We start from the raw sequence: 17,676 nt of genomic DNA, 5'->3' as shown, positions 1-17,676 counted from the left end.
ACTTAATAAATATTACGAATTATGACGGCAAGTAACAGATACTAACTAATCGTTAAATATAATTTGAAAATAAGAAAAATCATGATAAAAGGGTGATGGCGAGGAAAAGGAAAGGATTCCAAAAAAAAAAAAAGAAACAGAAATAATAAGGGTGACGATGGGGATGAGAATAAAGATAAAAAAGAGGAAGGGGAAGGGAAAGGGAAAGCGTGCGGCTCGGTATCGCTTCTCTTATTTGCGCGTTCCGATACCTCGTAATGGAACGACGGTATCGCACGTTGGCCAACGCGCAGCTATCTTGCAGCACGAGACGGAAACGACGAATAGTAGACGGGTAGCAAACGAACGAACGAACGAACGAAGGAAGGAAGGAAGGAAGGTAGAAAGGGGGAAGGAAAAGAGCAAGAGAGGGAGGACGACGAGAGGGAGGACAGGAGGAATGATGGAAAAGAAAGGATAGGAAAGGAAAGGAAAGGAAAGGAGATGAAGGAAAAGTGGGAGGGAGGGCGGTAAAGCAAAAGGGGCAATGGTGGGGAGGAAGAGTGATAGAGGAGGAGGAATAGGAAGAGGAGGAGGAGAGAGAAAGAGAGGATTTGCGACGTTGCCGGCATGCAGCCAGTGACGGCAAGCCGCTGCCGCGTAATCGTAGTCGTATTCGTATTCCTAGAGCAAACACGAGGCCGCAGGATCTCCGGCGGGCCGACGGCCAATGAAGTGGGGTGGGGTGGGGCGCGCGCGCACGAACGCGCGCGCGACCAACTCGAGTGCCGGGTCGTGACTAGGAGGAGGATGAGATGAGAAGGGTAAAAGGGAAAGAAACAAAAGAGAGAGAGAGAGAGAGAGAGAGAAAAAGAGAGAGGGGGCGGGCAAGACAGAAGGCGGCAACGGGTGGCACACGCATCGCGAGCGTGGCTGTGGCTGCTGCCTCTTCTCTTTTAGCGTGTATGTGTGTACAAGGAGATATAGATATGTGTTTGTGCGCGTGAGCGACGACGGTACGTGTTACACCTGCGGGCGCGGCACGGTGGATTGTGTGGGCGCGGTGGTGTCATCTCTCGGCGATCTGCAGAGTGACCTACCCACCCCCACCGACAAGTTCCGTTCCGTTCCGTTCTTCTTCGGAGGCACGTAAAGCCTAAACGAACCTCCACATAGCACACTACACACTTCTCTCTCTTTCTTTCCCTCCTCATATTCCTCTGGAGCTTTACTATCGGCGTACCGCCAACTTCCCCTTTCGTGCCTCAACACCCCACTACTTTTCCTACCGACTCGACTCGGCCTCACCGAGTGTCCACTTCGTTTCGTACCGAATGAGCGAGAAAAAGAGAGAAGGAGAGAGTAGCACGGGTGGGGGATGGAAAGGAGAAATCGCGGCAAGGGAGGGCACGAGAAGGAGGCAGAGGGCGAGGACAGAGATACTGCCCCACAACGCTCTCTTGCTTTCCTGCCTCTTCGTTCACGGTCACACCCGCAGTGGTGCTCATCCTTCATAAGTATATCAATTTATTCAAAGTACAATATGATTCTCTAAATGCGTCATATTTAATTAACTGATATTCGATTTTGTAACTTGAAATATTTTCTTTTTTCAATTGGTCAGTTCTATACACACATCTTTATATTATTTCTATTAACGCATACGACATCTTTTTAAATCAAAAGTAAATTTGTAATAAAATCTAATGAAATCCGTAAATGAAAGACGTTAACACGTTGAGCGCCACGCTAATTCTTAGGGAAATTCCCGTCAGGCCACAGGCGTAGTAGCTTCGTATTGAAAAAAAAAATAGTTGAACGTGTCAGTCACTCGTGATCGACGCGGCCTAAACGGAAAGTCTAGTGTCAGCCACCGATGGCTGACATGATGCTCAACGTGTTAAGAAATTATATGAAAAAAATGAAAAATTCTAAAATCATTATGAAAAAAAAAAATGAATTTCAAGAAAAAATAAAAAAAAAGACCAAACAAATATCTATTTAACATTGAAACTAATTCCAACGAATGTTTCAATCTAAATAAAAACAATGATAGGATTATTAAAAAAAATGACTAAGAAAATGAGTGAAATGAGAAACACTGAGGGTACAATATCAGACCGGCTCCACCTAGCATAGGGTGAACGGGTCGGAGGCCGTTGGTTCCTCATAGAGTCGCTCTCTTCTTATTATTATTACAGGAACGCGCGCGCAGCAGCGCGCACACGAACGTCGTCGCACGCACGCATGCCATGACGTACGCATGCGCCAATAGCACTGCCCTCTGGAGTAGGAGTTGGAGGAGAAGTAAAAGGAAATGGGGAAGGGGAGTCTGAGGGATAGAAGGAATAATAGTAGTAGTAGTAATATTGCTGGTGGTAGGGATGAAAACAGGTTGACTCAGTCGCGAGCGTGTGCGCGCGCGCTCGTGAGAGAGAGGTATATCGTGCTGACCATGCTGAAGGAGTGGGAGGCAATAGTACTCTGTTAAGTTCTTATGGAAGTGGGAGAAAATTACAGCACGAGAGGAGCAGGAGGAGAGGAAGAAGGAGCTGGAAGGTAAGAAGAAACGAAATAGTTGGAGCGAAAGGGGCAAGCCACGGGGCCCCGGCAGTCGCGTTGCCGCGCTTACTACTACTCGCCTTACCACGGATTATCATTATCTCATTATTCCTGCCTTGCGATGGCCTCTCATTCTCCTCCCCCCACACACCCCCTTCCCTCCTCTCCTGTCTTTTCCTTTTTTTTTCTTTTCCCGACGACTCTTCTTCGAACTGACCGTTCCGATCGCGATATTGCCTGCATCCACGTATCTACGCCTCGGACGTTTTACTTCGATCTTCAGAAAACTCGATGTCGAATGATCAGATCTTTTTATGAACAAATTGAAATGATCGAGCATTACATATACATGGAATCAGAGGGATAAAAGAAAATGATAATTATGAACTCTTGACACTTTTATTTTTTTTTCTTTCCCCCCCCTCATTATAATACACGATAAAACCTTTCCATGCATCGTGGATTCATCTTTTGGTATGATGTTCAAGTTTTCATAGATATGTAAGTTGGTTGGTAAGTATTTTCCATTTTCCATAGAATAATATAACGTTGTTCCTTATCTCTTAATAATTATCTCTTTTCTAAAGGAAACAGTAATTCTTTCAGTATATTAATTCGAAATTAGAAATGATATTTATTGTAATACAGCTGACACGTATAACGCGATGTAAATGTACTGTAAGTTGGTAACGATCGGATGATAAAATTTTACGACGCGTGTTTGCGTGCTGTAAATTTCCTTTGTCCTCCCTATTGTTTGTGTGTCCGAACATTATCATACCCATATTCTTTTGCGTCTGCAGCCAATAAGCAGCTTATATATATATATATATATATATATCAACAAGTTCGCTGGATCTTTTCTTATGTCGTATGAGATACGTGGTTTATTATTCATCAATTAGATAACGACTGAATTGAACGTACATATTGTTACGCGTTATCCTATCTTTATCACATTCTTATTGTAATTATGTTTTTATCCATTTGTAAATGGTTAGTCTAATGAACAGGTAAGTTAAAAGATTAAGGTGTAATAAACGTATGATGATAATGATTTAAACGATTATCGATCAATAGAATCATTGTTTTTCTAATGAACGAGTAACGTTGATTAAAAAATTAACATTTTACTAAAGCAACAGAAATTTCAATTGAAATAAAATCTAATATTTAGAAATGAGATTTATTTTTGTTTTGTTTTGTATAATATATATAAATTTGTTAAATTCTTATTTTCTATTGAACACGATAGAGAAAGAACCTCGTGATGATCGTCGTGATTCACGCATTATCGATAAATTAAAGCGTCAGTGGCATTCGTATTGCGCGTGAAACGTTGCGAAAGCGGGACTTTCTTAACTCGAGTCCAATTACTATACTATATAAGATTAAAATGTCTTTAAATTAAGACGAATTATTGTGTACAAGATTTTCAATAAATAATAATAATAAATCAAATGTTTCTCGAAACATCTGAAAAATATTATTTTAACCACTTGCGCTACGATTTCATTTCACCGTTGTGGTGATGCATGCAGTGCGCTAAAATATTACACTTGTCGAAACAATATCACTGACTTTACTATTATTTTTCATTTTATATTATTACTTGATATGATGAAAATAATATCAATCTATTTATCACGTGTTCACTACGTTTATCAATGTGGTGTACAACGTCGCACACAGTTTTGAAACAAAATAATCATCTCGACGTGCGTGGCACGTCTTTATAACGCAAGTGGTTAAACTCAATCAACGCTACCAATTTAACTCAAAAAAAAAAAAAGAAAAAACAAATAATAATAACGATAATAATAATAAATATCTGAAAAAATCCTGCCCTTAATTCCAAACGTATATCAACATAAAAAAAATTAAAAAAAAAAGGTACTATACACAAACGACACTATACGAGAAACGTATAATCTGCGATTTTTTGTCCCCCTCCCCCTCCTCCCTCCCCAGTTCTTTTCTCTTTTCTTTGAAGTTAGCATTCGCGTGGATCGCACTTTGCACGATCGACGAGTAGACTCAGAGAAAAGGAGTCTCTCTCTCTCTCTCTCTGTCTCTCTTTCCCTTTCTCAGAGGACTCTTCTTTTTCTATCTTTTTCTCGTGGACGTACGAGGGCATAATTCAATGGTGGTGCACAGGCAACTCGCATCCTGGCGTGCGAGACACGCGGGACAAAGTGGATTTACGCAGTCTCGTGGTATTTATCGACTGGTCCTCAATGACCGGTTCGTACCATTAGCTTTACGAGAGAAAGAAGAACGAATGGAAAGGAAAGGGGTAATAGGGGGTGAGGGGAGGAGGAAGGGAAAGAGGGAAGGGGGGTTAGGAAGGATAATATGTCTTCGCAAAGCTGAGGCTGAGTCTGAGGCTGATTCGACCAAACGAACGAAAGAACGCATCGAGTTTTGACCCGAGGACGACGACGACGACGACGACGACGACGACAACGACGACGACGATGGGAATGCCGGCCGCCATATTCATTAAATCATTCGAGATCGCTCATATAGAACGAGCGAGTGCAAGACGCAATTACCGTCCATTCTACAGCACCTCGACGACTCCCTTCGTCCTCCTCCTCCTCCTCCTCTTCTCTTCTTCTTCTTTCTTAATCTTATTTTATCTTTTTAGTTTCCTCTTCTATTAACTACCAACTCCTCTCAACCCTTTCCACTGTCCCATCCACGATTCCTTATTCTCTGGTAAATTCCACGAAAGGACAAGAAGTAACTCGATCTTGAAAGAGAGGGTCCACTTTCCGTGTGAATTCTTCACCACCATCACCATCACCATCACTACCATCACCACCCTCGCGAATCTTTCTTTCGCGACAAAAGCACGTGTGTGTCTCTTATGATCCGATCTAATTTCAACATTGCCATTTTCCTAACTTCATTTCTATTTATATTCTTTATATGTCATTTTGAATGGTGACAAAATAATCTTGTTTTCTTTTTTTTTTCAAATTTAAAATACATATGTAATATATATATATATTAAAAATGTAATTATAAAATATATATTAATATATAATATAATATATATATTATAATATATAAATATATTGGGATCTTTAGCATTTGAATACGCTATCTGGTAGCTAAATTCAAAATTAGAGTAGATAGGTCGAATTGCTACGCCACACGTGGGATCTCTACCCCTTTATACGCTATCTGATGGCCAAATTCAAAATTAGAGTAGATAGGTCGAATTGCTACACCACACCCCTACCAAAGATCTCAATATTAATATATAATTAATATATAATTACGTATAATAAAATAAATTATTGGGTTGTCCAGAAAGTTTTCATGCCGATTCTCGGTAAATGGCATAAAGTTGTTTTGCTATAAAAAAAAAAAATCTGACAAGTTTTGCAAGAAGAAAATTTTCTAAGGGTTACCCTTTAAAGATGAAGAAAGGTTGTTTCATTCACAATCATTGGCCACTTAAATATAATTTAATAAATATATACCCCCGCAAAAAAAAAAAAACACCATGCATCATTGCATTTCAATCTTCCGTCAAAAGTTGAAGAACTTTCTGGACAACTTGAATACTTTATATTGTAAATACATAATGATTATATTAAATATAATTGAAATTATTTATATTAAATCATATTTTGAATATTTAAAGTGTTCATTAAAAACAATCAACGCGATCGAATCAAATATGAGAGATATATTATTATTCGTTGCAAAAATTAATGAGAGCAAAGTAAGTCGAATTATGTCGCGAAAGCGGAAGTATTAATAAAGTTAATTGGAGTAGATCGAGAGAGAGAGAGAGAGAGAGAGAGAGAGAGAAGTCTGTGCGACGAACTCGTCGAACTCTATGTGTCTCTCTCTCTCTCTCTTTTCTCTTTAAACGTTCAGATTACGACCCCTGCACCTCCTTTTTTCTCTCTCTTTCAGTCACAAACGACGACGTACAACACTGCGACCTGCGATGTCGAAGTGCATCCGGTAGACGCCTTAATGGACTTGCACATACTTATATGTATATAGTAAAATGTACATACATACATACATACATACTAACACAATCATAAGAAAAAATACTTTTAATAACGTCATCGATAAGGATCTAGAATTTTTTGATTAAAACGTTTACATTTTCTTGACTAAACTATAAATTTTAAAAAGAGTTAGAATTAATTATAATAAAATAATATTAATATAATATATATTTATTTATTATAGATTATTAATTATATAATTTATTATATATTTTATTATAATTCTATATTTTATATAATATTTATATTTATATAATTTAATATTAAATATAAAATTATAATATAAAATATATAATAAACGATAAGAATATTATGAATAATTGGAAAAAAAAAATTAAATTACATAAATAATTCCAAATAAACAATAAAAGAAAAGCATCGACAATCTGTAAAAATAAAAAAAATAAAAAAAAGGGTTTAAATCGTGCGATGTGTCAGACTGGAATAAGAGGGAGAACAACAAATACGTCTCCAATCCAAAGAAGAACCCGCATGCTCGATCGGAAGATTACCACACCTACTGTTGGTGGTGCATGCGCGATCACGCGCCTTTTACCTGTCATCCGTGAGTAATAATCTTGTAAAGGTACGCTGCACCGCGTGTGGATTATATAGAAGGTTTGCTGAAGAGGGTGGGGTGGGGTGGGGTGGTATAGTCCAAGTAAAGAAGGAAGGAAAAAGAAGACGAACAAAACGAAGAAGAAGCAGAAGAAGCAGAAGAAGCTGAAGAAGAAGAAGAAGAAGCAGAAGAAGAAGAAGAAGAAGAAGAAAGGATCAACAACCTGCGGGCACTCCTCTCTCTTGGCTTGGAAGGTAGAATTCACCTCCGGCGAAAGCAATGAACTATGCTGACAACGGCAGATCTATCCGCGCCTTTACTCGGTGGTACCTTTCCTATAGCGTACACCGCACATACCTCTATAGACTAGGTATTTCTACCAACCTTCCATACCTAACGGTCGCACAAGAAACTTCAGCCATTATTGCGGTGATTGTCCGGTGGTGGTACCTGTTAACGCGTATAGCTACGTAGATATCTGTTGCTACTGCCACCATGATCGCCATCGGAGAATAGACAAGGTTAATGCCACTCACAAAAAACATCCAAATGATCCAACTAATTTTTTATACATAAATGTATCTTTATTACTTTATCGGCCACACCCAATCAATGAAATCAAGATCGGACGAGATTTTTGTGTGTGTGTGTGTTTTTTTTATTATTATTATGGTCAAACTAATGTTTTGTATCAATATAAATGTATAAGAGTATTTCGAAAGGAAGTAATAGTTCATACGTTATATGTACATGTATCAGTAAAACTATTAATGGACTAGGAAGTGAAGATTGAATTTTAAAATGTATTCGAAGAAAATATGTTCAGGTATATTAACCTGTTAACAGCAGGGAATTCCCATTTTATATTTATATATAATAAGCTTTTTTTATTATTTATATATTATTTATTATTTATTACTCTATTTATGCTTAAAATAAATAAAAAATCTATGGAATATATATATTTTTTCGTTTATTTATATATAAAGTACAAAGAAAGGTTTGTACTTGTCGCTAGCAATACGTTTGACGTATTTATACGTCCCACTCGGTTAACAGGTTAATAATAATAATAATAATAATAATAATATATATAATAATAATGCATCGTATCACACTTTTATTATTATACTTTTATCCGAAAAAGAATTGTTCATGTTAGTTTTGTTCAAGATTTATTATTGGATATAAGAAGTTCCCATATAAGAAAGTAAAATATTTGATTACATTGTAAGCTAAAGTATGAAGGATATAAGAAGGTTGAGAACCCCTGAATACGAAGGGTGCATAGCCCGGCACGGTATTACGCGTATCCTATCCGTATAGGTCTCCGGTATACGCAGAGTTCGTCTCCGACATCATCTACCGACAAAACTTACACAGCTGTTTCCTATCTTTTACTCTTGTTCTCTGTAGTGGTTGTTACATTCGTCCCCTCAAACGAGATGGTCCCTATTCCCCTTCTATTTCATCTAGCACACCCCACTATGCAAACCCTTAAACAGGAAGAACAACCTAAGAAGAGTGAAGAACTTGAACTTTCTAAACAGCTTCCGTGTCTCTCTCTATCGTTCAACTATAACTCTTTCTTCGAAGAAAATATTCTCATTTTCATCCTTTCAAATCATCCATTAGCCTAATTTTGTATACCAACATGAACCATCATCATTGATTAATTTTCGAATTTTGAATATTCATTGGGTTTATTTTAACTTCGTTATTTTATTATAAATAAATTACGTTCATTTGTTGTTAGATCTTTAAACACGTCTTGCACGTTTATACATTTATATTATATATTAAATTATTATTATATAATATAAAATATAATATTAAAATATTATATTAAATAAAATATTAAAATAAAATATAATAATAGTTATATTATTATATTATATTAATATATTATATATATTATTAATATTATTAACTTCTTATTTTTAATACATTTGTTGTAATTTTAATATTAACTTAAACTCAAGTATATTTATAAATAAATCACATTACTTTCTTATTAAATTTTTTTAACAAATACAACACATTTATAACTTCATTACTAACTCAAGGTCAATATAAACATTTTGGTTTTGTCTAAAGTCAACTTAAAAGTTTACTGTAACACGCGTAACATAAAATGTTGAAAACAACCTGAACGATTAAAGAGATATGCGTAAGAATTAATTTCATATTTTGTCAAGTTATTGAAGATTTGAATCGATTGAGACAAAAAGAAAAACTAGATAAGATGATCATCTAACGGTACAAACGTTTTTAAATCCTTCTAGTTTCCCACCCTACTCTCATTATAAGAAGCCATCCCCTTTTGCTACGAGTCACACCCTCGGCAGCTGTGCCTTTAGAAAGCATGAAAACATCTCATCGTGTTGCTGCTAACATTGAAAATGAACAATCTCTTATTAACTTTCATTCAAGTATTATTATTTGATAATAAAATATCATAGCATATGCAAACAAATTAGATACTTCAAGAAAATTATTCATTTTTCTTATACAATGAACAAATTTCAATCATATATATTGTATCTATGAATAATATTTGGAATTATATATATTGTATATTATATTTGAAATTATATATTTCATTTTTTATTTTATTATAATTAATATTTGGATTTATATATCCTAGTAGCACAAAATATTGAAAAATATTGAATACATGTGTATTTAATATTAAAAGAAGTTCAATGGAATTTAATGTCTTTTTAATATTAAATACACATGTATTCAATATTTTTTAATATTTTGTAATATTTGGGTATTTTATTATTTATTATATTATAATTAATATTTGGAATTTAGAATTATATATATATTATATATTATATTAGAAATTATACATTTCATTTTTATTATATTATAATTAATATTTGGAATTTAGAATTATATATATATATATATATATTATATATTATATTAGAAATTATACATTTCATTTTCATTATATTATAATTAATATTTGGAATTTAGAATTATATATATATATTATATATTATATTAGAAATTATACATTTCATTTTTATTATGTTATAATTAATATTTGGAATTATATATTTTAATAATTATTATATTATATATAATATAATATATTATATTATATTTGGAATTTAGAATTATATATATTATATATTATATATTATTATTATTATTATTATATATTATTATATTATACATTATTATATAATTAACTTAATTTTTGTTTGCATTTTAGTATTGTGGCAGGTAATGGGTTAATAACTTTGTTCTAAATATAAGCAACACAATATTTAATTGGCAATTATTTTTGTATCTATCGAAAAACTCGAACAATTTCGTTTTGCTAAAGAAAAAAGAAAAAATTTAAGGAAAACGTAACAAGAAAGAAGAAAACTGATCAAAAGCTTCTTCTTTCTTCTTCTTTCTTCTCCTTTCTTCTTCTTTTTCGTTGGTAGTAAGACGCGTGGCTCTCGCCCGATTGCTCAAAATAAACTTGCTTATATCTTTCTTTCTCGACGAGCGATAAAGCATCGACGCGAACGGTAGGTATGCATAAATTCTAACGATAAGACCGAATATATTTTGAAAGAACGTTTTCTGACTATCGTCTGTAAAAGAGAAGAATATTGTCAGACCAATAAAAACACATTTTTCCTTTTCCTCAATTCTATGGTTCGTGCGAGAAACACGAAAGATAAAATGAGACTCCAAAAACAAAAAAAAAAAAAACAAAAAAAACCAAAAAGAAAATTTCTTCTTCATTTGACGTACACACACATCTATCTTATTTAATTTTATACAAAAATCAAAAGTCAGTCTTGTTCAATTTGTTCAGCTTGTACAAGCTCACACATATAAACACATAAAGCTTACAATTATTGTTCAACGTGTTTCTCGTGCGTAATTTTCAAATTCTACTCTCTACCTTCGTAAACAAAAAACAAAAAAAAAAACAAAAAAACAAAGGCATAGAAAATGTGGTATTCGAAGAAAGCATTTTTTGCATGAGATTTTTTTTTTATCAATAGCAAGAAAGAAAAATACTAGTTTCGCGTTACGCGTACGTACGGCACTGGTCATTGGGAGGTGCAAGCTTTCTTTACTTACCATAGGGATATTATATGTACCTGCCAACGTGTAATTCGTTTAATAGTATTCTTTCCCCTACTCTCCCCCCCCTCCCTTCTCACCTCTCCCACCCCACCCCTCCCTCCCTCCCTCTTCCCCCTCTCACATCTCTCTTATTCCATCTCTTTCTATCTCTTTACCAACCATTGTATATACGTTCATCTAACCATTCTCCAACGTTCTGTGTAAGAGCTAATTACCTGTTACACACTTCGCAGAGTAGAAAATGTCAGTTTCGAATCTCTATTTACGTACATACATATATATGTATATATACACATAGACATACATCAGAACGAGAGAAAACACTACACCTTGTAATCATTTTTATTTTTCAAAGTATCAGATCGATCAAACTCATCATCAAATTGTATTCGTTAATTTGCTACATTTTTTTCAAATGATTCTTAAACGAATGAAAATAATAAATAATAAAAACAAAAATGTAAAATTAGTGAAAATATTTGCAATGAAAGACAATTAAAATGAGACGTAAAGTGAATTTGAAAATGATGATAGAATACATTGAAATAATTTTGTCCAGTTTGTGTCAGTAGTTAGTCGGTCACTCTCTCTTTCTTTTACGAAAATGGGTCAAGCGGAAGCCTAAAGTTGAGAATCACTGAATACAAAAGCATGTTTGTGGTGCGATTAGTATCCTGAAAAGAGAACTCTCTCGAGCGTACTATTCCTCTTGCGCACGTCGACCATGCGTCAGTCCTCCGCCACTGGGTTCGTCGCAGCAACTTAACCTACCTCCGCCAATGGCCACAACCAACCAACCAACCAACCAACCAACTATTCATCCATCCCCTCCGATGACGATGAAGAGGATCCAGAAAGAAGACAGAGACAGAAATTGAGAGACAGACGACTCTTCGAACGCGACAAGCAACCGGCGACCTTGCCGACCAGTTGTCTTCACTATGATCAACTAATTAATGCCGTAATGTCATTCGTAAGCTGAGAATTCAAACGTCACTGAGACGTCGACCATCGTGACGATCAAACTATTATTATGTTTTTTTTTTTTTTTTTATTCTCATGTTCTATTCTTTTTATTTATTAATTATTTATTAAGGAACGTTTTTAAAATACTTAGGTGTAGGTATGCATTTATTTATGTCAAATAATTACAATGTACTTTTTTTTTTTTTTTTTTTTTTTTTGCAGTATTTTAATATGCCGAGGAAATAATGTATAAAGGATTTTTATCATTTTGTTTATCCTTTGTAAAAAAAAAAAAAAAAAAAAAAAAGAAATTAATAATATTTGGATATTAAATAAAATTTGTATTATTGTTAAAGTATTTTTGTATTTTTTTGTATTTGTATTTTTGTAATAAAATTAATTTTGATATGTACAAAAATTTTGTTATTAATATATATATATATATATATATATATATATATATATATATATATTTTTATTTTTATATTTTATATTTAAAAAAATTTATAATATAAAATATTTATATAATTATAGAAATATTTTATATTTATTATTTTTATATTTGTATATATATATATATTTTTTTTTCTTGAGGTTTGTTTACCTGGGCGCTAAGTCTCTGGACCATTGTGCCCGGGCCCCTTGCAGGGAAAAATCTATGACCCGACTCCCCTGTAAAGCGCAGTAGTCTGGCCGCCCCTGAGCCCACTATATTTGTATATTACAACTCTTATATTATAAATTTTATTATATTAATAAGTAAATAAATAAATATTAATTAATTTTATTATTATGCAATTTTTTTTTATATTATAAGTTTATTTTTACATTATGAATTTTTTCTATTCTCTTAAGAATATTTTTTTTCTTTTAAAGTTAATCAACTTAAAATGATTAAACCACAAGAAAATTAACATTCCTATCTTGTTAATTACATTAATTACAAGTGTTGGTCCATCGTACGATCTTCGACATTACATAATTGAACAGTTGAATACACCACGTGGTGTTTCATGCTGGTCACGAACTTTGCAATGAGGAAATCAGAATGAACAAAAAAAAATAAAAAAATCTTTTCACTAATACACCGTGTGTCATTTAAAAAACAACTGTCAACATTTCAAAAAGCTTTGTTCGTTCCTTGATCAAATAACAGGTAGGTAAATTCTAATCGAATCAGTTTCACTCAAAATTACAGAAACATTATGGATTCCATTTAATTCAAAGTTAAAAAAAAACCTGTCATTTTTTTTTATAATTATTGTAATATTAAATTAAATCAAATCAAATTATGATGTACACCAATTTGATGTCCTCATCTTTAATGTTAAACGAGTTTCACTGACCATAAGTTTAAGAATGAAGTGAAAAAAGGAGACCCATAAGATTGTAAAACGATTGGAATGATTTTTAATGAGATAAAAAAAAAGAAAGTAAAGTATTTGTTTGAAAAAGTAAGAAGAAGAAGAAGAAGAAGGTATTGCTGCATCGTTCGTTCTCACTTTGATACAACAAAGTGGCATTTAACGAAGAGAACACCGTAATATCAAATACACCTCGATGATAATGGAGATTTACAGACTCGCCTCTCGTCGTCTGTAAATAATTGAATTTCGTAAACTGTAGTAGTAAAGAGACGAGTTTCTTCGTTCATGAAAGAGGGGTATGCTGTGTTTCGTCTCGATCGATATGTAATTTTATATATTTATATATTTATTTACATTATATTTATATATTTATATATATTTATATATAGTTTTTATATATTTATTTATAAAAATATTTATATATTTTTTTTATATATTTATTTATATATTTATATATAGTTTTTATATATTTATTTATATATTTTTTTATATATTTATTTATATATTTATATATAGCTTTTATATATTTATTATATATATTTATATATTTATTTATATATTTTTGTATATATTTATTTATATATTTTTGTATATATTTATTTATATATTTATTATATATATTTATATATTTATTTATATATTATTTTTTATTATATATAATATATAATTACAAATATTAAATGAAATCCCAAGCTTTTTTTATATTACAATAATATATATTATAAATTATATGAATTAATATCATCTTATTATCTTTTAGATTAATCTACCGAATATCACAAAAAAAAAAAAAAAAAAAAAAATATAATCTATACTAATACTTTTGTTCGATATTAAATTTAAATATCACAATCGTAAGACTAATTTTTAAATTAAAATAAAAACAAATTCGGATTAAATATAATTTTGTTGATCGTATTCATACATAAAAATTAATTCAATCGACATAATAATAATAATAATAAAAAAAAGAATGAATAAATGAAACCATGTCAAATGTATCTATCATACATTTGGTACAAAATGTAAAATTATTAAATAAAATAAAAGAATGTGAAACAATTTAAAAAGAATTTAACGACACGAGATGTTGGTCGACCTTTTCAAAGATTTCTTTTTGGTTCACCCATAGACACCCATTGGTCTCTCTCTCTCTCTCTCTCTCTCTCTCTCTCTCTCTCTCTAAAAGCCGTAAAATGACTTCTCAAAGAACGTATTCTCTTTTCTCTGTGAGAAAAACGAATCATTATCCGCGACTCAGCTCGTTACACATTTTACGACGTTGTAAATATACGACGATGACAACACTAACATTTTACAATGTTAAGAATTTATTTTTCATTTTAAAAAGATTTCACATGTGATACATGAATTCTATTACATATAAAAATGTATTTTTCTGATGTTAATCAAATCAGATTGAATTCTTTGATTAGTAACAAAGAAAAAAGGAAAAGTTTGTTAACACGTTACATGACACGTGTACCACCGGTGGTACACGTATCGTTAAACATTTATTTATTTATTGTGTTAAAAATGTTTATTAGAAATGTTTATGAAAAATATTAATTTTGTAGAAAAAGTATGTTCTTTGTTAACACGTTTTGTGTCACGGTGGTACACGTTGTTAAACTTTATCTTCAGGCCACGTGTACCACCGGTGGTACACGTATTGTTAAACATATTTATTTAATGCATTGAAAATATATAAGTTTATAATAAAATTTGACATTGTAAAATTGACAATATTTATTATTAAAAAAAAAAATTAATGACTCCTTGAACTGTGTTAGAAAAAATTGTGGTCTTGTATAGGTTAACAAGTGTATTAACAAATAATTAAATAATTAAATATTATCAGTAAAGTATTCGTCAAAATAAAATTTTTTTTCCATAAATAGTATCCTTAAAGTATAGAATAAAAATAATTTGGCATTGAAAAATCGTCAATATTATAAAAAAAAAAAAATTAATGACTCCTTGAACGGTGCTCGAAACAAAACCTTGCCTTGAACATGTTAACAAAAGTGTATTAACAAACAATTAAATAATTAAATATTATCATTAAAATATTCGTCAAAATAAAACAATTTTTTTCTATAAATAGTATCCTTAAAATATAAAAAAAAAATGTAACATTGTAAAATCAATCATCAATACAATATAATAAAAAAAAAAAATTAATAACTCCTTGAACCAAATGATGAAAAATGTTAGTTAACCGAATGGATTTAACAAATATATTAAACAAACAATTAAATAATTACATATACAATTTAAAAATCGATAAAAATCGAATAAGATTAATCTAAATGTTCGATATATTTTCCCATCTTTCGATAAGTAAATGTTCATCAGGAAATATGCGTGCACTATCTCGTATACTCGTATACTCACAAATATGACCTGAGAAAGAGAGAGAGAGAGAGAGAGAAAGAGAGAAAAACAGATAGAAAGAGACCATCATAGCTGAAGGCGTTTGCATGGTTAGTCCGGTTAGTATGGTTGTAGGTATAGATATAGAAAACATTCTCGTTCCACATTGCTACTCTTCGGCACTCTTCGGACGGTACTTCGAACGTCCGTGAGAGACCAGAAAGGAATGCAAGGAAAGAAAAAGACAGAAAAGCAAGCAAGCAAGCAAGCAAAGTGAAAGAGAAGAAAGAGAGAGAGAGAGACAGAGAGAGAGAGAGAGAGAGAAGAAAGAGTCTCGTGCGCGTAAAGGACGATTATGGGGACGTCTAAAAAAATAGGCATGGACGAACAAGAGGATCATGGATAAAGAAACATGAATGCTACTACCACTTTGATGAAAAGAAGAAGGAAAAGGATATATTGGCTAGACACCTAATTTCAGTCTACTTCAAGGCTATCTGTGTCTGTCTGTGTCTGTGTCTGTGTGTGTGTTTGTATGTATGCATCTTCATTGACCGCTACCTTGAATTCGAACCAAAACCTTGAACACCCATATATTTTTTTTTCTTTGGTACAAAATAATAGAAAAAAAAAAAATCCGTTTAATATGTGTAGAAAATATTGTCAGATAAAATATTGAATTGGTAAGAAAGTAATTTTGACTTGCACCAATAGATTACGCGTTAGGTTTGTTTCATTATTCTTTTGTTAATGTTACAATTTTTTTTTTGAGGTATTTAATTTAAAGTTAATTTTTTTTTTTTTTTTTTTTTGTATAGAAAGTTAATAAAATTTAGTGATTTAATTTAAAGTTCATTTTTTTCTTTTTTTTTTTTGTATAGAAAACAATTTTAATTTTATTTCATATTAGAAGATCGAAATTACTTTTTTGCCAATCCAATAAATAGAAAAAAAAGAAATTAAATTTAATAAATGAATAAAAACAATTTAGAATTTTCTGACACTGAAGTTTACCGTTTAACGTTGAACTGAGACGAAAGAGTGAGATGATGGATAGATCAAAATGTTTCTTTATAAAGTAGTCTTAAAAAAAAAAAAAAAAAATAAAAAAAAATAAAAACAGACTAATTTTAATAATGAATATAAGATGAAGGTTTTTCAACGTTGTGTATAACTGTTTAAAAATATAAATGACTAACTCGCTAGCTCACACAGAGATGTCTGTACGTACGCTACATTAAAATGTAGAACAAAAGGAAATAGAACGAAATAAATCTTGCTTCTTAACGTTGTATTAGTTATATATATATATATATGTGTTTATATCATAAATGTGTGAGAAAAACAGTGCACTTGTATGAACCGATGTTACACTAGCGATAACACAAGACTCAAAATTGACCCCTCAAGCGTTTCATGATTTTACAGAGAAATTGACGCCTTTCTACCTTTCTACCTTTCTCTTTCTCTCTCTCTCTCTCTCTCTCTCTCTCTCTCTCTATCTATCTATCTATCTCTCTCATCTATCTATCTATCTCTTTCTCTTTATCTCTGTCTTCTGTTTTGTATCTTTCGTCGACGTGTAAACTCTTTCACTAATTTACTATATTTATTATTATTAATTTATATTTTATAATAAAATTTTAATTTAAATTATAAAATTATTACAAATAATATTACTATAAAATACTAATTTATAATAATATTATTATAATATTAC

At 31.7% G+C, this 17,676-nt stretch overlaps 1 protein-coding gene and 1 long non-coding RNA gene across 6 annotated transcripts in view; one reads left to right on the top strand and one right to left on the bottom strand.

The window, feature by feature from the left end:
* Window positions 1-17,676, bottom strand: part of mam (neurogenic protein mastermind) — a 190,537-nt gene that overhangs the window by 147,224 nt on the left and 25,637 nt on the right. The window lies entirely within an intron of this gene.
* On the top strand, window positions 639-7,922 carry LOC149030784 (uncharacterized). The gene is made up of 2 exons (XR_016178323.1): window positions 639-1,496; window positions 2,181-7,922. It is a non-coding gene; the product is annotated as an uncharacterized LOC149030784 (long non-coding RNA).

The sequence above is a fragment of the Polistes dominula genome, unplaced genomic scaffold (genome assembly GCF_049000335.1).
Source record: "Polistes dominula isolate Pdom_NZ unplaced genomic scaffold, Pdom_raw_medaka contig_24, whole genome shotgun sequence".
Classification (NCBI taxonomy): domain Eukaryota; kingdom Metazoa; phylum Arthropoda; class Insecta; order Hymenoptera; family Vespidae; genus Polistes; species Polistes dominula.
This window is presented reverse-complemented; position numbering and strand designations above follow the sequence as displayed.